Source organism: Schistocerca gregaria, unplaced genomic scaffold (genome assembly GCF_023897955.1).
Source record: "Schistocerca gregaria isolate iqSchGreg1 unplaced genomic scaffold, iqSchGreg1.2 ptg000445l, whole genome shotgun sequence".
Taxonomy (NCBI): domain Eukaryota; kingdom Metazoa; phylum Arthropoda; class Insecta; order Orthoptera; family Acrididae; genus Schistocerca; species Schistocerca gregaria.
In genome coordinates, this window is record NW_026061867.1 from 353,365 (window position 1) to 373,396 (window position 20,032).

Genomic DNA, 20,032 nt, shown 5'->3' on the forward strand with positions numbered 1-20,032 from the left:
AACTACTAACAGCTCCATGCAGCGATTGCACAACAGTAAAGGACATGAGTCAATGTGTCGTTGTGCATCGTGAGATGTTTCATAAGGCGTTGTGAGCCCGGATAGCTCAGTCGGTAGAGCATTAGGCTTTTAACCTAAGGGTCCAGGGTTCAAGTCCCTGTTCGGGCGGAAATTTTAATAATTTGGTAGCGTTTCCTCTGGTAGTGGTGGAAACACTACGGAAAAGAATGCAGCAACGCCGTTTTCTGACACCACAGTGCTTTAAACGGTTCAATTTGCACGTGTCGGGAGAACGCTGCGTTCGGGGCAGCCGTGGCCGAGTGGTTAAGGCGTCTGACTCGAAAGTAGTTTCGAATCCCGCCGGCTGCGTGCGATTCTGCGTAAAGAGCAGCAAATACTTTCACACGCATGAATGAGCGTGCAAACCAATGACGCCATTCTAAACAAGACGAAAATTTCCGTTTAAGAATGCTGAGTTTCACGACGGCCGCTGCTTCCTGTGCCTACCGGTCCACCTCGCACTGACGATGTGACTGCAGGAAGCCGTCGCAGGCCCACGAGTGCGCCCCCGTCATTTTCTCGCGCCTTCGCCGAGTTCGTGAGTACACACACGTGCTTGAAATTGTTGGACAGAGCGAAGGTTCATTCCTTTTTAGGAATTGCAATTCAATCAGTCGAGTGCGGCAAAAGCAATGGCGCCGCGTTTCTTTTCAATGATCTCGCAGCTACTTGCAAGTATGTCCATCCCTTAAGACGCCAGAAAACTAGCGTCAGCGGCGCGTCAGTGGGAAGTCGGTGAAGTCGCCATTGGAGCCACAAGCCAGCAATTACGACATGCGAATCACTCGCACACGACGCAGCTGTATGACAATGCTCGTGCGTGGGTGCGGATAGCTCAGTCGGTAGAGCGTTAGGTTTTCAACCAAAGGGTCCTGGGTTCTAGTCCCTGTCGGGGCGAGAATTAATACACTTTCGTAACGTCTAATGTGCTGGCAGTGGAATCACTACAGAAAAGAGTGAGCCCATGCTGCCTTCTGCCATGAGATTGCTTGCAAAGGTGGGAGTTTCAGTTGTCGAGAGACGCTTCTGAGACGTGCAGTCGTGGCCGAGTGGTTAAGGCGTCTGACTTGAAATCAGATTCCCTCTGGGAGCGTAGGTTCGAGTCCTGCCGACTGCGGAAATTTTCTCGCTCTCAGAAGATGGACGTTCAGCTGCATCCTAGCAGTTGCGTCACTACTAAACACGTGGGCCGCCAGCAAGGTGCAGTGTTCTTGGCTCCAGGGTGCAGCGCTACAGTCGTGCCCAGAAGCCACAGCTCATCTCCTCGTCTCACAACCGTCCACCAGGTGTCAGTGCAAGTGTCGCCTCTCTGGGCAGTGTAGATGTGATTATTTTAGCTTGCAGACGATGACGTGTAGCAATTAATGAGCAAACGCAAGTCAAACGTTTTACCGCGTGTATCTGCTAGATACTGCCTCACACACGTTGGAGAGGCTCACTCCTTCCTCTGCCTCGTTCTCTGCACACTAGTTGCACGTGGCATCGATATAGCACAGCTTTTCTAGCATCAGCGAAGTCAATATTACATGAATCGAGTCGACATGTTTGCTAGTTACGACGATGGAAGCAGAAGAAATGTGTGTGGTACTTTACTGCACCTGCTGTTCGCCTTTCGGCGTCCCTGTGTTCTTTCAGACGAAGATGACTGTGAAATTGACAACAGGGCAGACGTGCAAAAGAGGGGCGCTATACGTCAGCCGAAATAGCTCAGTTGGGAGAGCGTTAGACTGAAGATCTAAAGGTCCCTGGTTCGATCCCGGGTTTCGGCACGGCTTCGTTTTGCAGCCGACGCCAATGGAATTGCTCTGACTTTGTGATAATGTAACTAGAGCCGAGAACGGACATGACTCTCTTCTGTAACTGTTCTGGTTGTCTAGTGCTTGCCATAAGAGGAACACAGTAGGCAACTCTCTGAGAAGTAAGAAAATAAAAAAACGTCCTACCGACTGCGTTCCCTGTTTTGTGCCAGGAGGTGAAGAACGTCTCCAGCGGAACCGTGAAATGAGCGAAAACGTGGGAAACATTGCATTCGAAGTGCTTGTGAATTTTCCAATTGCCCGATGAGTGTCGACAAAACACGTAAATCCTCTACTCCAACGTATGAGACGTAACGACTGCTGCAGTTTGTTTTTGCATCGTGTGTCAACATTGTTCGATGGTCTGTTACGAGCTTTGCGCGATAAGTTTGCAGACAGCATTCAGGCGACGTTTAACTACTAACAGCTCCATGCAGCGATTGCACAACAGTAAAGGACATGAGTCAATGTGTCGTTGTGCATCGTGAGATGTTTCATAAGGCGTTGTGAGCCCGGATAGCTCAGTCGGTAGAGCATTAGGCTTTTAACCTAAGGGTCCAGGGTTCAAGTCCCTGTTCGGGCGGAAATTCTAATAATTTGGTAGCGTTTCCTCTGGTAGTGGTGGAAACACTACGGAAAAGAATGCAGCAACGCCGTTTTCTGACACCACAGTGCTTTAAACGGTTCAATTTGCACGTGTCGGGAGAACGCTGCGTTCGGGGCAGCCGTGGCCGAGTGGTTAAGGCGTCTGACTCGAAAGTAGTTTCGAATCCCGCCGGCTGCGTGCGATTCTGCGTAAAGAGCAGCAAATACTTTCACACGCATGAATGAGCGTGCAAACCAATGACGCCATTCTAAACAAGACGAAAATTTCCGTTTAAGAATGCTGAGTTTCACGACGGCCGCTGCTTCCTGTGCCTACCGGTCCACCTCGCACTGACGATGTGACTGCAGGAAGCCGTCGCAGGCCCACGAGTGCGCCCCCGTCATTTTCTCGCGCCTTCGCCGAGTTCGTGAGTACACACACGTGCTTGAAATTGTTGGACAGAGCGAAGGTTCATTCCTTTTTAGGAATTGCAATTCAATCAGTCGAGTGCGGCAAAAGCAATGGCGCCGCGTTTCTTTTCAATGATCTCGCAGCTACTTGCAAGTATGTCCATCCCTTAAGACGCCAGAAAACTAGCGTCAGCGGCGCGTCAGTGGGAAGTCGGTGAAGTCGCCATTGGAGCCACAAGCCAGCAATTACGACATGCGAATCACTCGCACACGACGCAGCTGTATGACAATGCTCGTGCGTGGGTGCGGATAGCTCAGTCGGTAGAGCGTTAGGTTTTCAACCAAAGGGTCCTGGGTTCTAGTCCCTGTCGGGGCGAAAATTAATACACTTTCGTAACGTCTAATGTGCTGGCAGTGGAATCACTACAGAAAAGAGTGAGCCCATGCTGCCTTCTGCCATGAGATTGCTTGCAAAGGTGGGAGTTTCAGTTGTCGAGAGACGCTTCTGAGACGTGCAGTCGTGGCCGAGTGGTTAAGGCGTCTGACTTGAAATCAGATTCCCTCTGGGAGCGTAGGTTCGAGTCCTGCCGACTGCGGAAATTTTCTCGCTCTCAGAAGATGGACGTTCAGCTGCATCCTAGCAGTTGCGTCACTACTAAACACGTGGGCCGCCAGCAAGGTGCAGTGTTCTTGGCTCCAGGGTGCAGCGCTACAGTCGTGCCCAGAAGCCACAGCTCATCTCCTCGTCTCACAACCGTCCACCAGGTGTCAGTGCAAGTGTCGCCTCTCTGGGCAGTGTAGATGTGATTATTTTAGCTTGCAGACGATGACGTGTAGCAATTAATGAGCAAACGCAAGTCAAACGTTTTACCGCGTGTATCTGCTAGATACTGCCTCACACACGTTGGAGAGGCTCACTCCTTCCTCTGCCTCGTTCTCTGCACACTAGTTGCACGTGGCATCGATATAGCACAGCTTTTCTAGCATCAGCGAAGTCAATATTACATGAATCGAGTCGACATGTTTGCTAGTTACGACGATGGAAGCAGAAGAAATGTGTGTGGTACTTTACTGCACCTGCTGTTCGCCTTTCGGCGTCCCTGTGTTCTTTCAGACGAAGATGACTGTGAAATTGACAACAGGGCAGACGTGCAAAAGAGGGGCGCTATACGTCAGCCGAAATAGCTCAGTTGGGAGAGCGTTAGACTGAAGATCTAAAGGTCCCTGGTTCGATCCCGGGTTTCGGCACGGCTTCGTTTTGCAGCCGACGCCAATGGAATTGCTCTGACTTTGTGATAATGTAACTAGAGCCGAGAACGGACATGACTCTCTTCTGTAACTGTTCTGGTTGTCTAGTGCTTGCCATAAGAGGAACACAGTAGGCAACTCTCTGAGAAGTAAGAAAATAAAAAAACGTCCTACCGACTGCGTTCCCTGTTTTGTGCCAGGAGGTGAAGAACGTCTCCAGCGGAACCGTGAAATGAGCGAAAACGTGGGAAACATTGCATTCGAAGTGCTTGTGAATTTTCCAATTGCCCGATGAGTGTCGACAAAACACGTAAATCCTCTACTCCAACGTATGAGACGTAACGACTGCTGCAGTTTGTTTTTGCATCGTGTGTCAACATTGTTCGATGGTCTGTTACGAGCTTTGCGCGATAAGTTTGCAGACAGCATTCAGGCGACGTTTAACTACTAACAGCTCCATGCAGCGATTGCACAACAGTAAAGGACATGAGTCAATGTGTCGTTGTGCATCGTGAGATGTTTCATAAGGCGTTGTGAGCCCGGATAGCTCAGTCGGTAGAGCATTAGGCTTTTAACCTAAGGGTCCAGGGTTCAAGTCCCTGTTCGGGCGGAAATTTTAATAATTTGGTAGCGTTTCCTCTGGTAGTGGTGGAAACACTACGGAAAAGAATGCAGCAACGCCGTTTTCTGACACCACAGTGCTTTAAACGGTTCAATTTGCACGTGTCGGGAGAACGCTGCGTTCGGGGCAGCCGTGGCCGAGTGGTTAAGGCGTCTGACTCGAAAGTAGTTTCGAATCCCGCCGGCTGCGTGCGATTCTGCGTAAAGAGCAGCAAATACTTTCACACGCATGAATGAGCGTGCAAACCAATGACGCCATTCTAAACAAGACGAAAATTTCCGTTTAAGAATGCTGAGTTTCACGACGGCCGCTGCTTCCTGTGCCTACCGGTCCACCTCGCACTGACGATGTGACTGCAGGAAGCCGTCGCAGGCCCACGAGTGCGCCCCCGTCATTTTCTCGCGCCTTCGCCGAGTTCGTGAGTACACACACGTGCTTGAAATTGTTGGACAGAGCGAAGGTTCATTCCTTTTTAGGAATTGCAATTCAATCAGTCGAGTGCGGCAAAAGCAATGGCGCCGCGTTTCTTTTCAATGATCTCGCAGCTACTTGCAAGTATGTCCATCCCTTAAGACGCCAGAAAACTAGCGTCAGCGGCGCGTCAGTGGGAAGTCGGTGAAGTCGCCATTGGAGCCACAAGCCAGCAATTACGACATGCGAATCACTCGCACACGACGCAGCTGTATGACAATGCTCGTGCGTGGGTGCGGATAGCTCAGTCGGTAGAGCGTTAGGTTTTCAACCAAAGGGTCCTGGGTTCTAGTCCCTGTCGGGGCGAAAATTAATACACTTTCGTAACGTCTAATGTGCTGGCAGTGGAATCACTACAGAAAAGAGTGAGCCCATGCTGCCTTCTGCCATGAGATTGCTTGCAAAGGTGGGAGTTTCAGTTGTCGAGAGACGCTTCTGAGACGTGCAGTCGTGGCCGAGTGGTTAAGGCGTCTGACTTGAAATCAGATTCCCTCTGGGAGCGTAGGTTCGAGTCCTGCCGACTGCGGAAATTTTCTCGCTCTCAGAAGATGGACGTTCAGCTGCATCCTAGCAGTTGCGTCACTACTAAACACGTGGGCCGCCAGCAAGGTGCAGTGTTCTTGGCTCCAGGGTGCAGCGCTACAGTCGTGCCCAGAAGCCACAGCTCATCTCCTCGTCTCACAACCGTCCACCAGGTGTCAGTGCAAGTGTCGCCTCTCTGGGCAGTGTAGATGTGATTATTTTAGCTTGCAGACGATGACGTGTAGCAATTAATGAGCAAACGCAATTCAAACGTTTTACCGCGTGTATCTGCTAGATACTGCCTCACACACGTTGGAGAGGCTCACTCCTTCCTCTGCCTCGTTCTCTGCACACTAGTTGCACGTGGCATCGATATAGCACAGCTTTTCTAGCATCAGCGAAGTCAATATTACATGAATCGAGTCGACATGTTTGCTAGTTACGACGATGGAAGCAGAAGAAATGTGTGTGGTACTTTACTGCACCTGCTGTTCGCCTTTCGGCGTCCCTGTGTTCTTTCAGACGAAGATGACTGTGAAATTGACAACAGGGCAGACGTGCAAAAGAGGGGCGCTATACGTCAGCCGAAATAGCTCAGTTGGGAGAGCGTTAGACTGAAGATCTAAAGGTCCCTGGTTCGATCCCGGGTTTCGGCACGGCTTCGTTTTGCAGCCGACGCCAATGGAATTGCTCTGACTTTGTGATAATGTAACTAGAGCCGAGAACGGACATGACTCTCTTCTGTAACTGTTCTGGTTGTCTAGTGCTTGCCATAAGAGGAACACAGTAGGCAACTCTCTGAGAAGTAAGAAAATAAAAAAACGTCCTACCGACTGCGTTCCCTGTTTTGTGCCAGGAGGTGAAGAACGTCTCCAGCGGAACCGTGAAATGAGCGAAAACGTGGGAAACATTGCATTCGAAGTGCTTGTGAATTTTCCAATTGCCCGATGAGTGTCGACAAAACACGTAAATCCTCTACTCCAACGTATGAGACGTAACGACTGCTGCAGTTTGTTTTTGCATCGTGTGTCAACATTGTTCGATGGTCTGTTACGAGCTTTGCGCGATAAGTTTGCAGACAGCATTCAGGCGACGTTTAACTACTAACAGCTCCATGCAGCGATTGCACAACAGTAAAGGACATGAGTCAATGTGTCGTTGTGCATCGTGAGATGTTTCATAAGGCGTTGTGAGCCCGGATAGCTCAGTCGGTAGAGCATTAGGCTTTTAACCTAAGGGTCCAGGGTTCAAGTCCCTGTTCGGGCGGAAATTTTAATAATTTGGTAGCGTTTCCTCTGGTAGTGGTGGAAACACTACGGAAAAGAATGCAGCAACGCCGTTTTCTGACACCACAGTGCTTTAAACGGTTCAATTTGCACGTGTCGGGAGAACGCTGCGTTCGGGGCAGCCGTGGCCGAGTGGTTAAGGCGTCTGACTCGAAAGTAGTTTCGAATCCCGCCGGCTGCGTGCGATTCTGCGTAAAGAGCAGCAAATACTTTCACACGCATGAATGAGCGTGCAAACCAATGACGCCATTCTAAACAAGACGAAAATTTCCGTTTAAGAATGCTGAGTTTCACGACGGCCGCTGCTTCCTGTGCCTACCGGTCCACCTCGCACTGACGATGTGACTGCAGGAAGCCGTCGCAGGCCCACGAGTGCGCCCCCGTCATTTTCTCGCGCCTTCGCCGAGTTCGTGAGTACACACACGTGCTTGAAATTGTTGGACAGAGCGAAGGTTCATTCCTTTTTAGGAATTGCAATTCAATCAGTCGAGTGCGGCAAAAGCAATGGCGCCGCGTTTCTTTTCAATGATCTCGCAGCTACTTGCAAGTATGTCCATCCCTTAAGACGCCAGAAAACTAGCGTCAGCGGCGCGTCAGTGGGAAGTCGGTGAAGTCGCCATTGGAGCCACAAGCCAGCAATTACGACATGCGAATCACTCGCACACGACGCAGCTGTATGACAATGCTCGTGCGTGGGTGCGGATAGCTCAGTCGGTAGAGCGTTAGGTTTTCAACCAAAGGGTCCTGGGTTCTAGTCCCTGTCGGGGCGAAAATTAATACACTTTCGTAACGTCTAATGTGCTGGCAGTGGAATCACTACAGAAAAGAGTGAGCCCATGCTGCCTTCTGCCATGAGATTGCTTGCAAAGGTGGGAGTTTCAGTTGTCGAGAGACGCTTCTGAGACGTGCAATCGTGGCCGAGTGGTTAAGGCGTCTGACTTGAAATCAGATTCCCTCTGGGAGCGTAGGTTCGAGTCCTGCCGACTGCGGAAATTTTCTCGCTCTCAGAAGATGGACGTTCAGCTGCATCCTAGCAGTTGCGTCACTACTAAACACGTGGGCCGCCAGCAAGGTGCAGTGTTCTTGGCTCCAGGGTGCAGCGCTACAGTCGTGCCCAGAAGCCACAGCTCATCTCCTCGTCTCACAACCGTCCACCAGGTGTCAGTGCAAGTGTCGCCTCTCTGGGCAGTGTAGATGTGATTATTTTAGCTTGCAGACGATGACGTGTAGCAATTAATGAGCAAACGCAAGTCAAACGTTTTACCGCGTGTATCTGCTAGATACTGCCTCACACACGTTGGAGAGGCTCACTCCTTCCTCTGCCTCGTTCTCTGCACACTAGTTGCACGTGGCATCGATATAGCACAGCTTTTCTAGCATCAGCGAAGTCAATATTACATGAATCGAGTCGACATGTTTGCTAGTTACGACGATGGAAGCAGAAGAAATGTGTGTGGTACTTTACTGCACCTGCTGTTCGCCTTTCGGCGTCCCTGTGTTCTTTCAGACGAAGATGACTGTGAAATTGACAACAGGGCAGACGTGCAAAAGAGGGGCGCTATACGTCAGCCGAAATAGCTCAGTTGGGAGAGCGTTAGACTGAAGATCTAAAGGTCCCTGGTTCGATCCCGGGTTTCGGCACGGCTTCGTTTTGCAGCCGACGCCAATGGAATTGCTCTGACTTTGTGATAATGTAACTAGAGCCGAGAACGGACATGACTCTCTTCTGTAACTGTTCTGGTTGTCTAGTGCTTGCCATAAGAGGAACACAGTAGGCAACTCTCTGAGAAGTAAGAAAATAAAAAAACGTCCTACCGACTGCGTTCCCTGTTTTGTGCCAGGAGGTGAAGAACGTCTCCAGCGGAACCGTGAAATGAGCGAAAACGTGGGAAACATTGCATTCGAAGTGCTTGTGAATTTTCCAATTGCCCGATGAGTGTCGACAAAACACGTAAATCCTCTACTCCAACGTATGAGACGTAACGACTGCTGCAGTTTGTTTTTGCATCGTGTGTCAACATTGTTCGATGGTCTGTTACGAGCTTTGCGCGATAAGTTTGCAGACAGCATTCAGGCGACGTTTAACTACTAACAGCTCCATGCAGCGATTGCACAACAGTAAAGGACATGAGTCAATGTGTCGTTGTGCATCGTGAGATGTTTCATAAGGCGTTGTGAGCCCGGATAGCTCAGTCGGTAGAGCATTAGGCTTTTAACCTAAGGGTCCAGGGTTCAAGTCCCTGTTCGGGCGGAAATTTTAATAATTTGGTAGCGTTTCCTCTGGTAGTGGTGGAAACACTACGGAAAAGAATGCAGCAACGCCGTTTTCTGACACCACAGTGCTTTAAACGGTTCAATTTGCACGTGTCGGGAGAACGCTGCGTTCGGGGCAGCCGTGGCCGAGTGGTTAAGGCGTCTGACTCGAAAGTAGTTTCGAATCCCGCCGGCTGCGTGCGATTCTGCGTAAAGAGCAGCAAATACTTTCACACGCATGAATGAGCGTGCAAACCAATGACGCCATTCTAAACAAGACGAAAATTTCCGTTTAAGAATGCTGAGTTTCACGACGGCCGCTGCTTCCTGTGCCTACCGGTCCACCTCGCACTGACGATGTGACTGCAGGAAGCCGTCGCAGGCCCACGAGTGCGCCCCCGTCATTTTCTCGCGCCTTCGCCGAGTTCGTGAGTACACACACGTGCTTGAAATTGTTGGACAGAGCGAAGGTTCATTCCTTTTTAGGAATTGCAATTCAATCAGTCGAGTGCGGCAAAAGCAATGGCGCCGCGTTTCTTTTCAATGATCTCGCAGCTACTTGCAAGTATGTCCATCCCTTAAGACGCCAGAAAACTAGCGTCAGCGGCGCGTCAGTGGGAAGTCGGTGAAGTCGCCATTGGAGCCACAAGCCAGCAATTACGACATGCGAATCACTCGCACACGACGCAGCTGTATGACAATGCTCGTGCGTGGGTGCGGATAGCTCAGTCGGTAGAGCGTTAGGTTTTCAACCAAAGGGTCCTGGGTTCTAGTCCCTGTCGGGGCGAGAATTAATACACTTTCGTAACGTCTAATGTGCTGGCAGTGGAATCACTACAGAAAAGAGTGAGCCCATGCTGCCTTCTGCCATGAGATTGCTTGCAAAGGTGGGAGTTTCAGTTGTCGAGAGACGCTTCTGAGACGTGCAGTCGTGGCCGAGTGGTTAAGGCGTCTCACTTGAAATCAGATTCCCTCTGGGAGCGTAGGTTCGAGTCCTGCCGACTGCGGAAATTTTCTCGCTCTCAGAAGATGGACGTTCAGCTGCATCCTAGCAGTTGCGTCACTACTAAACACGTGGGCCGCCAGCAAGGTGCAGTGTTCTTGGCTCCAGGGTGCAGCGCTACAGTCGTGCCCAGAAGCCACAGCTCATCTCCTCGTCTCACAACCGTCCACCAGGTGTCAGTGCAAGTGTCGCCTCTCTGGGCAGTGCAGATGTGATTATTTTAGCTTGCAGACGATGACGTGTAGCAATTAATGAGCAAACGCAAGTCAAACGTTTTACCGCGTGTATCTGCTCGATACTGCCTCACACACGTTGGAGAGGCTCACTCCTTCCTCTGCCTCGTTCTCTGCACACTAGTTGCACGTGGCATCGATATAGCACAGCTTTTCTAGCATCAGCGAAGTCAATATTACATGAATCGAGTCGACATGTTTGCTAGTTACGACGATGGAAGCAGAAGAAATGTGTGTGGTACTTTACTGCACCTGCTGTTCGCCTTTCGGCGTCCCTGTGTTCTTTCAGACGAAGATGACTGTGAAATTGACAACAGGGCAGACGTGCAAAAGAGGGGCGCTATACGTCAGCCGAAATAGCTCAGTTGGGAGAGCGTTAGACTGAAGATCTAAAGGTCCCTGGTTCGATCCCGGGTTTCGGCACGGCTTCGTTTTGCAGCCGACGCCAATGGAATTGCTCTGACTTTGTGATAATGTAACTAGAGCCGAGAACGGACATGACTCTCTTCTGTAACTGTTCTGGTTGTCTAGTGCTTGCCATAAGAGGAACACAGTAGGCAACTCTCTGAGAAGTAAGAAAATAAAAAAACGTCCTACCGACTGCGTTCCCTGTTTTGTGCCAGGAGGTGAAGAACGTCTCCAGCGGAACCGTGAAATGAGCGAAAACGTGGGAAACATTGCATTCGAAGTGCTTGTGAATTTTCCAATTGCCCGATGAGTGTCGACAAAACACGTAAATCCTCTACTCCAACGTATGAGACGTAACGACTGCTGCAGTTTGTTTTTGCATCGTGTGTCAACATTGTTCGATGGTCTGTTACGAGCTTTGCGCGATAAGTTTGCAGACAGCATTCAGGCGACGTTTAACTACTAACAGCTCCATGCAGCGATTGCACAACAGTAAAGGACATGAGTCAATGTGTCGTTGTGCATCGTGAGATGTTTCATAAGGCGTTGTGAGCCCGGATAGCTCAGTCGGTAGAGCATTAGGCTTTTAACCTAAGGGTCCAGGGTTCAAGTCCCTGTTCGGGCGGAAATTTTAATAATTTGGTAGCGTTTCCTCTGGTAGTGGTGCAAACACTACGGAAAAGAATGCAGCAACGCCGTTTTCTGACACCACAGTGCTTTAAACGGTTCAATTTGCACGTGTCGGGAGAACGCTGCGTTCGGGGCAGCCGTGGCCGAGTGGTTAAGGCGTCTGACTCGAAAGTAGTTTCGAATCCCGCCGGCTGCGTGCGATTCTGCGTAAAGAGCAGCAAATACTTTCACACGCATGAATGAGCGTGCAAACCAATGACGCCATTCTAAACAAGACGAAAATTTCCGTTTAAGAATGCTGAGTTTCACGACGGCCGCTGCTTCCTGTGCCTACCGGTCCACCTCGCACTGACGATGTGACTGCAGGAAGCCGTCGCAGGCCCACGAGTGCGCCCCCGTCATTTTCTCGCGCCTTCGCCGAGTTCGTGAGTACACACACGTGCTTGAAATTGTTGGACAGAGCGAAGGTTCATTCCTTTTTAGGAATTGCAATTCAATCAGTCGAGTGCGGCAAAAGCAATGGCGCCGCGTTTCTTTTCAATGATCTCGCAGCTACTTGCAAGTATGTCCATCCCTTAAGACGCCAGAAAACTAGCGTCAGCGGCGCGTCAGTGGGAAGTCGGTGAAGTCGCCATTGGAGCCACAAGCCAGCAATTACGACATGCGAATCACTCGCACACGACGCAGCTGTATGACAATGCTCGTGCGTGGGTGCGGATAGCTCAGTCGGTAGAGCGTTAGGTTTTCAACCAAAGGGTCCTGGGTTCTAGTCCCTGTCGGGGCGAGAATTAATACACTTTCGTAACGTCTAATGTGCTGGCAGTGGAATCACTACAGAAAAGAGTGAGCCCATGCTGCCTTCTGCCATGAGATTGCTTGCAAAGGTGGGAGTTTCAGTTGTCGAGAGACGCTTCTGAGACGTGCAGTCGTGGCCGAGTGGTTAAGGCGTCTCACTTGAAATCAGATTCCCTCTGGGAGCGTAGGTTCGAGTCCTGCCGACTGCGGAAATTTTCTCGCTCTCAGAAGATGGACGTTCAGCTGCATCCTAGCAGTTGCGTCACTACTAAACACGTGGGCCGCCAGCAAGGTGCAGTGTTCTTGGCTCCAGGGTGCAGCGCTACAGTCGTGCCCAGAAGCCACAGCTCATCTCCTCGTCTCACAACCGTCCACCAGGTGTCAGTGCAAGTGTCGCCTCTCTGGGCAGTGCAGATGTGATTATTTTAGCTTGCAGACGATGACGTGTAGCAATTAATGAGCAAACGCAAGTCAAACGTTTTACCGCGTGTATCTGCTCGATACTGCCTCACACACGTTGGAGAGGCTCACTCCTTCCTCTGCCTCGTTCTCTGCACACTAGTTGCACGTGGCATCGATATAGCACAGCTTTTCTAGCATCAGCGAAGTCAATATTACATGAATCGAGTCGACATGTTTGCTAGTTACGACGATGGAAGCAGAAGAAATGTGTGTGGTACTTTACTGCACCTGCTGTTCGCCTTTCGGCGTCCCTGTGTTCTTTCAGACGAAGATGACTGTGAAATTGACAACAGGGCAGACGTGCAAAAGAGGGGCGCTATACGTCAGCCGAAATAGCTCAGTTGGGAGAGCGTTAGACTGAAGATCTAAAGGTCCCTGGTTCGATCCCGGGTTTCGGCACGGCTTCGTTTTGCAGCCGACGCCAATGGAATTGCTCTGACTTTGTGATAATGTAACTAGAGCCGAGAACGGACATGACTCTCTTCTGTAACTGTTCTGGTTGTCTAGTGCTTGCCATAAGAGGAACACAGTAGGCAACTCTCTGAGAAGTAAGAAAATAAAAAAACGTCCTACCGACTGCGTTCCCTGTTTTGTGCCAGGAGGTGAAGAACGTCTCCAGCGGAACCGTGAAATGAGCGAAAACGTGGGAAACATTGCATTCGAAGTGCTTGTGAATTTTCCAATTGCCCGATGAGTGTCGACAAAACACGTAAATCCTCTACTCCAACGTATGAGACGTAACGACTGCTGCAGTTTGTTTTTGCATCGTGTGTCAACATTGTTCGATGGTCTGTTACGAGCTTTGCGCGATAAGTTTGCAGACAGCATTCAGGCGACGTTTAACTACTAACAGCTCCATGCAGCGATTGCACAACAGTAAAGGACATGAGTCAATGTGTCGTTGTGCATCGTGAGATGTTTCATAAGGCGTTGTGAGCCCGGATAGCTCAGTCGGTAGAGCATTAGGCTTTTAACCTAAGGGTCCAGGGTTCAAGTCCCTGTTCGGGCGGAAATTTTAATAATTTGGTAGCGTTTCCTCTGGTAGTGGTGGAAACACTACGGAAAAGAATGCAGCAACGCCGTTTTCTGACACCACAGTGCTTTAAACGGTTCAATTTGCACGTGTCGGGAGAACGCTGCGTTCGGGGCAGCCGTGGCCGAGTGGTTAAGGCGTCTGACTCGAAAGTAGTTTCGAATCCCGCCGGCTGCGTGCGATTCTGCGTAAAGAGCAGCAAATACTTTCACACGCATGAATGAGCGTGCAAACCAATGACGCCATTCTAAACAAGACGAAAATTTCCGTTTAAGAATGCTGAGTTTCACGACGGCCGCTGCTTCCTGTGCCTACCGGTCCACCTCGCACTGACGATGTGACTGCAGGAAGCCGTCGCAGGCCCACGAGTGCGCCCCCGTCATTTTCTCGCGCCTTCGCCGAGTTCCTGAGTACACACACGTGCTTGAAATTGTTGGACAGAGCGAAGGTTCATTCCTTTTTAGGAATTGCAATTCAATCAGTCGAGTGCGGCAAAAGCAATGGCGCCGCGTTTCTTTTCAATGATCTCGCAGCTACTTGCAAGTATGTCCATCCCTTAAGACGCCAGAAAACTAGCGTCAGCGGCGCGTCAGTGGGAAGTCGGTGAAGTCGCCATTGGAGCCACAAGCCAGCAATTACGACATGCGAATCACTCGCACACGACGCAGCTGTATGACAATGCTCGTGCGTGGGTGCGGATAGCTCAGTCGGTAGAGCGTTAGGTTTTCAACCAAAGGGTCCTGGGTTCTAGTCCCTGTCGGGGCGAGAATTAATACACTTTCGTAACGTCTAATGTGCTGGCAGTGGAATCACTACAGAAAAGAGTGAGCCCATGCTGCCTTCTGCCATGAGATTGCTTGCAAAGGTGGGAGTTTCAGTTGTCGAGAGACGCTTCTGAGACGTGCAGTCGTGGCCGAGTGGTTAAGGCGTCTCACTTGAAATCAGATTCCCTCTGGGAGCGTAGGTTCGAGTCCTGCCGACTGCGGAAATTTTCTCGCTCTCAGAAGATGGACGTTCAGCTGCATCCTAGCAGTTGCGTCACTACTAAACACGTGGGCCGCCAGCAAGGTGCAGTGTTCTTGGCTCCAGGGTGCAGCGCTACAGTCGTGCCCAGAAGCCACAGCTCATCTCCTCGTCTCACAACCGTCCACCAGGTGTCAGTGCAAGTGTCGCCTCTCTGGGCAGTGCAGATGTGATTATTTTAGCTTGCAGACGATGACGTGTAGCAATTAATGAGCAAACGCAAGTCAAACGTTTTACCGCGTGTATCTGCTCGATACTGCCTCACACACGTTGGAGAGGCTCACTCCTTCCTCTGCCTCGTTCTCTGCACACTAGTTGCACGTGGCATCGATATAGCACAGCTTTTCTAGCATCAGCGAAGTCAATATTACATGAATCGAGTCGACATGTTTGCTAGTTACGACGATGGAAGCAGAAGAAATGTGTGTGGTACTTTACTGCACCTGCTGTTCGCCTTTCGGCGTCCCTGTGTTCTTTCAGACGAAGATGACTGTGAAATTGACAACAGGGCAGACGTGCAAAAGAGGGGCGCTATACGTCAGCCGAAATAGCTCAGTTGGGAGAGCGTTAGACTGAAGATCTAAAGGTCCCTGGTTCGATCCCGGGTTTCGGCACGGCTTCGTTTTGCAGCCGACGCCAATGGAATTGCTCTGACTTTGTGATAATGTAACTAGAGCCGAGAACGGACATGACTCTCTTCTGTAACTGTTCTGGTTGTCTAGTGCTTGCCATAAGAGGAACACAGTAGGCAACTCTCTGAGAAGTAAGAAAATAAAAAAACGTCCTACCGACTGCGTTCCCTGTTTTGTGCCAGGAGGTGAAGAACGTCTCCAGCGGAACCGTGAAATGAGCGAAAACGTGGGAAACATTGCATTCGAAGTGCTTGTGAATTTTCCAATTGCCCGATGAGTGTCGACAAAACACGTAAATCCTCTACTCCAACGTATGAGACGTAACGACTGCTGCAGTTTGTTTTTGCATCGTGTGTCAACATTGTTCGATGGTCTGTTACGAGCTTTGCGCGATAAGTTTGCAGACAGCATTCAGGCGACGTTTAACTACTAACAGCTCCATGCAGCGATTGCACAACAGTAAAGGACATGAGTCAATGTGTCGTTGTGCATCGTGAGATGTTTCATAAGGCGTTGTGAGCCCGGATAGCTCAGTCGGTAGAGCATTAGGCTTTTAACCTAAGGGTCCAGGGTTCAAGTCCCTGTTCGGGCGGAAATTTTAATAATTTGGTAGCGTTTCCTCTGGTAGTGGTGCAAACACTACGGAAAAGAATGCAGCAACGCCGTTTTCTGACACCACAGTGCTTTAAACGGTTCAATTTGCACGTGTCGGGAGAACGCTGCGTTCGGGGCAGCCGTGGCCGAGTGGTTAAGGCGTCTGACTCGAAAGTAGTTTCGAATCCCGCCGGCTGCGTGCGATTCTGCGTAAAGAGCAGCAAATACTTTCACACGCATGAATGAGCGTGCAAACCAATGACGCCATTCTAAACAAGACGAAAATTTCCGTTTAAGAATGCTGAGTTTCACGACGGCCGCTGCTTCCTGTGCCTACCGGTCCACCTCGCACTGACGATGTGACTGCAGGAAGCCGTCGCAGGCCCACGAGTGCGCCCCCGTCATTTTCTCGCGCCTTCGCCGAGTTCGTGAGTACACACACGTGCTTGAAATTGTTGGACAGAGCGAAGGTTCATTCCTTTTTAGGAATTGCAATTCAATCAGTCGAGTGCGGCAAAAGCAATGGCGCCGCGTTTCTTTTCAATGATCTCGCAGCTACTTGCAAGTATGTCCATCCCTTAAGACGCCAGAAAACTAGCGTCAGCGGCGCGTCAGTGGGAAGTCGGTGAAGTCGCCATTGGAGCCACAAGCCAGCAATTACGACATGCGAATCACTCGCACACGACGCAGCTGTATGACAATGCTCGTGCGTGGGTGCGGATAGCTCAGTCGGTAGAGCGTTAGGTTTTCAACCAAAGGGTCCTGGGTTCTAGTCCCTGTCGGGGCGAGAATTAATACACTTTCGTAACGTCTAATGTGCTGGCAGTGGAATCACTACAGAAAAGAGTGAGCCCATGCTGCCTTCTGCCATGAGATTGCTTGCAAAGGTGGGAGTTTCAGTTGTCGAGAGACGCTTCTGAGACGTGCAGTCGTGGCCGAGTGGTTAAGGCGTCTGACTTGAAATCAGATTCCCTCTGGGAGCGTAGGTTCGAGTCCTGCCGACTGCGGAAATTTTCTCGCTCTCAGAAGATGGACGTTCAGCTGCATCCTAGCAGTTGCGTCACTACTAAACACGTGGGCCGCCAGCAAGGTGCAGTGTTCTTGGCTCCAGGGTGCAGCGCTACAGTCGTGCCCAGAAGCCACAGCTCATCTCCTCGTCTCACAACCGTCCACCAGGTGTCAGTGCAAGTGTCGCCTCTCTGGGCAGTGCAGATGTGATTATTTTAGCTTGCAGACGATGACGTGTAGCAATTAATGAGCAAACGCAAGTCAAACGTTTTACCGCGTGTATCTGCTAGATACTGCCTCACACACGTTGGAGAGGCTCACTCCTTCCTCTGCCTCGTTCTCTGCACACTAGTTGCACGTGGCATCGATATAGCACAGCTTTTCTAGCATCAGCGAAGTCAATATTACATGAATCGAGTCGACATGTTTGCTAGTTACGACGATGGAAGCAGAAGAAATGTGTGTGGTACTTTACTGCATCTGCTGTTCGCCTTTCGGCGTCCCTGTGTTCTTTCAGACGAAGATGACTGTGAAATTGACAACAGGGCAGACGTGCAAAAGAGGGGCGCTATACGTCAGCCGAAATAGCTCAGTTGGGAGAGCGTTAGACTGAAGATCTAAAGGTCCCTGGTTCGATCCCGGGTTTCGGCACGGCTTCGTTTTGCAGCCGACGCCAATGGAATTGCTCTGACTTTGTGATAATGTAACTAGAGCCGAGAACGGACATGACTCTCTTCTGTAACTGTTCTGGTTGTCTAGTGCTTGCCATAAGAGGAACACAGTAGGCAACTCTCTGAGAAGTAAGAAAATAAAAAAACGTCCTACCGACTGCGTTCCCTGTTTTGTGCCAGGAGGTGAAGAACTTCTCCAGCGGAACCGTGAAATGAGCGAAAACGTGAGAAACATTGCATTCGAAGTGCTTGTGAATTTTCCAATTGCCCGATGAGTGTCGACAAAACACGTAAATCCTCTACTCCAACGTATGAGACGTAACGACTGCTGCAGTTTGTTTTTGCATCGTGTGTCAACATTGTTCGATGGTCTGTTACGAGCTTTGCGCGATAAGTTTGCAGACAGCATTCAGGCGACGTTTAACTACTAACAGCTCCATGCAGCGATTGCACAACAGTAAAGGACATGAGTCAATGTGTCGTTGTGCATCGTGAGATGTTTCATAAGGCGTTGTGAGCCCGGATAGCTCAGTCGGTAGAGCATTAGGCTTTTAACCTAAGGGTCCAGGGTTCAAGTCCCTGTTCAGGCGGAAATTTTAATAATTTGGTAGCGTTTCCTCTGGTAGTGGTGCAAACACTACGGAAAAGAATGCAGCAACGCCGTTTTCTGACACCACAGTGCTTTAAACGGTTCAATTTGCACGTGTCGGGAGAACGCTGCGTTCGGGGCAGCCGTGTCCGGGTGGTTAAGGCGTCTGACTCGAAAGTAGTTTCGAATCCCGCCGGCTGCGTGCGATTCTGCGTAAAGAGCAGCAAATACTTTCACACGCATGAATGAGCGTGCAAACCAATGACGCCATTCTAAACAAGACGAAAATTTCCGTTTAAGAATGCTGAGTTTCACGACGGCCGCTGCTTCCTGTGCCTACCGGTCCACCTCGCACTGACGATGTGACTGCAGGAAGCCGTCGCAGGCCCACGAGTGCGCCCCCGTCATTTTCTCGCGCCTTCGCCGAGTTCGTGAGTACACACACGTGCTTGAAATTGTTGGACAGAGCGAAGGTTCATTCCTTTTTAGGAATTGCAATTCAATCAGTCGAGTGCGGCAAAAGCAATGGCGCCGCGTTTCTTTTCAATGATCTCGCAGCTACTTGCAAGTATGTCCATCCCTTAAGACGCCAGAAAACTAGCGTCAGCGGCGCGTCAGTGGGAAGTCGGTGAAGTCGCCATTGGAGCCACAAGCCAGCAATTACGACATGCGAATCACTCGCACACGACGCAGCTGTATGACAATGCTCGTGCGTGGGTGCGGATAGCTCAGTCGGTAGAGCGTTAGGTTTTCAACCAAAGGGTCCTGGGTTCTAGTCCCTGTCGGGGCGAGAATTAATACACTTTCGTAACGTCTAATGTGCTGGCAGTGGAATCACTACAGAAAAGAGTGAGCCCATGCTGCCTTCTGCCATGAGATTGCTTGCAAAGGTGGGAGTTTCAGTTGTCGAGAGACGCTTCTGAGACGTGCAGTCGTGGCCGAGTGGTTAAGGCGTCTCACTTGAAATCAGATTCCCTCTGGGAGCGTAGGTTCGAGTCCTGCCGACTGCGGAAATTTTCTCGCTCTCAGAAGATGGACGTTCAGCTGCATCCTAGCAGTTGCGTCACTACTAAACACGTGGGCCGCCAGCAAGGTGCAGTGTTCTTGGCTCCAGGGTGCAGCGCTACAGTCGTGCCCAGAAGCCACAGCTCATCTCCTCGTCTCACAACCGTCCACCAGGTGTCAGTGCAAGTGTCGCCTCTCTGGGCAGTGCAGATGTGATTATTTTAGCTTGCAGACGATGACGTGTAGCAATTAATGAGCAAACGCAAGTCAAACGTTTTACCGCGTGTATCTGCTAGATACTGCCTCACACACGTTGGAGAGGCTCACTCCTTCCTCTGCCTCGTTCTCTGCACACTAGTTGCACGTGGCATCGATATAGCACAGCTTTTCTAGCATCAGCGAAGTCAATATTACATGAATCGAGTCGACATGTTTGCTAGTTACGACGATGGAAGCAGAAGAAATGTGTGTGGTACTTTACTGCATCTGCTGTTCGCCTTTCGGCGTCCCTGTGTTCTTTCAGACGAAGATGACTGTGAAATTGACAACGGGGCAGACGTGCAAAAGAGGGGTGCTATACGTCAGCCGAAATAGCTCAGTTGGGAGAGCGTTAGACTGAAGATCTAAAGGTCCCTGGTTCGATCCCGGGTTTCGGCACGGCTTCGTTTTGCAGCCGACGCCAATGGAATTGC

The 20,032-nt window shown here is 50.4% G+C and overlaps 27 non-coding genes across 27 annotated transcripts; all 27 read left to right on the forward strand.

Annotated features, from left to right (window-relative positions):
• The first annotated feature begins 95 nt into the window (after nucleotides 1-95).
• Trnak-uuu (transfer RNA lysine (anticodon UUU)) lies at nucleotides 96-168 on the forward strand. Its single transcript has one exon. It is a non-coding gene; the product is annotated as a tRNA-Lys (tRNA).
• Nucleotides 169-1,095: 927 nt separating this feature from the next.
• On the forward strand, nucleotides 1,096-1,177 carry Trnas-uga (transfer RNA serine (anticodon UGA)). The gene has a single exon. It is a non-coding gene; the product is annotated as a tRNA-Ser (tRNA).
• A 579-nt stretch (nucleotides 1,178-1,756) lies between these two features.
• Nucleotides 1,757-1,829, forward strand: Trnaf-gaa (transfer RNA phenylalanine (anticodon GAA)). Its single transcript has one exon. It is a non-coding gene; the product is annotated as a tRNA-Phe (tRNA).
• Nucleotides 1,830-2,366: 537 nt separating this feature from the next.
• Trnak-uuu (transfer RNA lysine (anticodon UUU)) lies at nucleotides 2,367-2,439 on the forward strand. The gene has a single exon. It is a non-coding gene; the product is annotated as a tRNA-Lys (tRNA).
• A 927-nt stretch (nucleotides 2,440-3,366) lies between these two features.
• On the forward strand, nucleotides 3,367-3,448 carry Trnas-uga (transfer RNA serine (anticodon UGA)). The gene has a single exon. It is a non-coding gene; the product is annotated as a tRNA-Ser (tRNA).
• A 579-nt stretch (nucleotides 3,449-4,027) lies between these two features.
• On the forward strand, nucleotides 4,028-4,100 carry Trnaf-gaa (transfer RNA phenylalanine (anticodon GAA)). Its single transcript has one exon. It is a non-coding gene; the product is annotated as a tRNA-Phe (tRNA).
• Nucleotides 4,101-4,637: 537 nt separating this feature from the next.
• Nucleotides 4,638-4,710, forward strand: Trnak-uuu (transfer RNA lysine (anticodon UUU)). Its single transcript has one exon. It is a non-coding gene; the product is annotated as a tRNA-Lys (tRNA).
• Nucleotides 4,711-5,637: 927 nt separating this feature from the next.
• On the forward strand, nucleotides 5,638-5,719 carry Trnas-uga (transfer RNA serine (anticodon UGA)). Its single transcript has one exon. It is a non-coding gene; the product is annotated as a tRNA-Ser (tRNA).
• Nucleotides 5,720-6,298: 579 nt separating this feature from the next.
• On the forward strand, nucleotides 6,299-6,371 carry Trnaf-gaa (transfer RNA phenylalanine (anticodon GAA)). The gene has a single exon. It is a non-coding gene; the product is annotated as a tRNA-Phe (tRNA).
• Nucleotides 6,372-6,908: 537 nt separating this feature from the next.
• On the forward strand, nucleotides 6,909-6,981 carry Trnak-uuu (transfer RNA lysine (anticodon UUU)). The gene has a single exon. It is a non-coding gene; the product is annotated as a tRNA-Lys (tRNA).
• Nucleotides 6,982-7,908: 927 nt separating this feature from the next.
• Trnas-uga (transfer RNA serine (anticodon UGA)) lies at nucleotides 7,909-7,990 on the forward strand. Its single transcript has one exon. It is a non-coding gene; the product is annotated as a tRNA-Ser (tRNA).
• Nucleotides 7,991-8,569: 579 nt separating this feature from the next.
• Nucleotides 8,570-8,642, forward strand: Trnaf-gaa (transfer RNA phenylalanine (anticodon GAA)). Its single transcript has one exon. It is a non-coding gene; the product is annotated as a tRNA-Phe (tRNA).
• Nucleotides 8,643-9,179: 537 nt separating this feature from the next.
• Trnak-uuu (transfer RNA lysine (anticodon UUU)) lies at nucleotides 9,180-9,252 on the forward strand. The gene has a single exon. It is a non-coding gene; the product is annotated as a tRNA-Lys (tRNA).
• Nucleotides 9,253-10,179: 927 nt separating this feature from the next.
• On the forward strand, nucleotides 10,180-10,261 carry Trnas-uga (transfer RNA serine (anticodon UGA)). Its single transcript has one exon. It is a non-coding gene; the product is annotated as a tRNA-Ser (tRNA).
• A 579-nt stretch (nucleotides 10,262-10,840) lies between these two features.
• Nucleotides 10,841-10,913, forward strand: Trnaf-gaa (transfer RNA phenylalanine (anticodon GAA)). The gene has a single exon. It is a non-coding gene; the product is annotated as a tRNA-Phe (tRNA).
• Nucleotides 10,914-11,450: 537 nt separating this feature from the next.
• Nucleotides 11,451-11,523, forward strand: Trnak-uuu (transfer RNA lysine (anticodon UUU)). Its single transcript has one exon. It is a non-coding gene; the product is annotated as a tRNA-Lys (tRNA).
• Nucleotides 11,524-12,450: 927 nt separating this feature from the next.
• Trnas-uga (transfer RNA serine (anticodon UGA)) lies at nucleotides 12,451-12,532 on the forward strand. Its single transcript has one exon. It is a non-coding gene; the product is annotated as a tRNA-Ser (tRNA).
• Nucleotides 12,533-13,111: 579 nt separating this feature from the next.
• Nucleotides 13,112-13,184, forward strand: Trnaf-gaa (transfer RNA phenylalanine (anticodon GAA)). Its single transcript has one exon. It is a non-coding gene; the product is annotated as a tRNA-Phe (tRNA).
• A 537-nt stretch (nucleotides 13,185-13,721) lies between these two features.
• Nucleotides 13,722-13,794, forward strand: Trnak-uuu (transfer RNA lysine (anticodon UUU)). Its single transcript has one exon. It is a non-coding gene; the product is annotated as a tRNA-Lys (tRNA).
• A 927-nt stretch (nucleotides 13,795-14,721) lies between these two features.
• Trnas-uga (transfer RNA serine (anticodon UGA)) lies at nucleotides 14,722-14,803 on the forward strand. Its single transcript has one exon. It is a non-coding gene; the product is annotated as a tRNA-Ser (tRNA).
• Nucleotides 14,804-15,382: 579 nt separating this feature from the next.
• Nucleotides 15,383-15,455, forward strand: Trnaf-gaa (transfer RNA phenylalanine (anticodon GAA)). Its single transcript has one exon. It is a non-coding gene; the product is annotated as a tRNA-Phe (tRNA).
• A 537-nt stretch (nucleotides 15,456-15,992) lies between these two features.
• Trnak-uuu (transfer RNA lysine (anticodon UUU)) lies at nucleotides 15,993-16,065 on the forward strand. Its single transcript has one exon. It is a non-coding gene; the product is annotated as a tRNA-Lys (tRNA).
• A 927-nt stretch (nucleotides 16,066-16,992) lies between these two features.
• Nucleotides 16,993-17,074, forward strand: Trnas-uga (transfer RNA serine (anticodon UGA)). Its single transcript has one exon. It is a non-coding gene; the product is annotated as a tRNA-Ser (tRNA).
• A 579-nt stretch (nucleotides 17,075-17,653) lies between these two features.
• On the forward strand, nucleotides 17,654-17,726 carry Trnaf-gaa (transfer RNA phenylalanine (anticodon GAA)). The gene has a single exon. It is a non-coding gene; the product is annotated as a tRNA-Phe (tRNA).
• Nucleotides 17,727-18,263: 537 nt separating this feature from the next.
• On the forward strand, nucleotides 18,264-18,336 carry Trnak-uuu (transfer RNA lysine (anticodon UUU)). The gene has a single exon. It is a non-coding gene; the product is annotated as a tRNA-Lys (tRNA).
• A 927-nt stretch (nucleotides 18,337-19,263) lies between these two features.
• Trnas-uga (transfer RNA serine (anticodon UGA)) lies at nucleotides 19,264-19,345 on the forward strand. Its single transcript has one exon. It is a non-coding gene; the product is annotated as a tRNA-Ser (tRNA).
• A 579-nt stretch (nucleotides 19,346-19,924) lies between these two features.
• Trnaf-gaa (transfer RNA phenylalanine (anticodon GAA)) lies at nucleotides 19,925-19,997 on the forward strand. Its single transcript has one exon. It is a non-coding gene; the product is annotated as a tRNA-Phe (tRNA).
• Nucleotides 19,998-20,032: the final 35 nt, after the last annotated feature.